The sequence below is a fragment of the Galeopterus variegatus genome, unplaced genomic scaffold (genome assembly GCF_000696425.1).
Source record: "Galeopterus variegatus unplaced genomic scaffold, G_variegatus-3.0.2 Scaffold4512, whole genome shotgun sequence".
NCBI classification, from domain to species: Eukaryota; Metazoa; Chordata; class Mammalia; order Dermoptera; family Cynocephalidae; genus Galeopterus; species Galeopterus variegatus.
The window spans coordinates 74,566-75,118 of record NW_007730623.1 but is presented as its reverse complement, the minus strand read 5'-3'; the positions used below and the strand labels follow the sequence as shown (position 1 = coordinate 75,118).

Here is a 553-nt window from a genome sequence, read left to right as displayed (position 1 = left end):
GTCAGTGCTGGACGCACAGGCAGGAGGGTGTGGGAGAGCACGGGCGGGTGAGGGGCAGCGCACGTCCTCCAGGCTGGGTCAGGCGGCCAGCAGGGAGACAGCAAGAGCCTGGAGGGGGCCTTGAGTTAGCCTCTGAGGGCTTCCATAACAGGTACCGCAAACTGGGCGGCTGAGATGACAGAAACTGATTGTCTCACAGTTCTGGAGGCATCAGCAGGGCCCCCTCTGAAACCCACAGGGGATCCGTCCTCCGCTCTCCCAGCTTCTGGTCGCTGCCGACAGTCTTCGGCATTCCGTGGCCTGCAGCAGCTACTCCCAGTCTCTGCCTCCATCGTTCCATGGCTCCTCTATGTGTCTGTCTGTCTCCTCCTCTAATAGGACATCTGTCATATTGGATTAGGGGCCCGCACTTTACCTTAACTCATTACATCAGCAATGAGCCTATTTCCAAATAAGGTCACATTCTGAGGTACTGGGGTCAAGACTTCCTATCTTTGGGGGGATGGGGGCCACACTCAACCCACAACAGACCTGTGCAGCCTTTGCCGGCTCC

General features: G+C 58.0%; 1 protein-coding gene across 2 annotated transcripts in view; it reads right to left on the bottom strand.

Moving 5' to 3' along the window:
* The window catches only part of DTL (denticleless E3 ubiquitin protein ligase homolog (Drosophila)), a 56,021-nt gene that overhangs the window by 22,293 nt on the left and 33,175 nt on the right, over window positions 1–553 (bottom strand). The window lies entirely within an intron of this gene.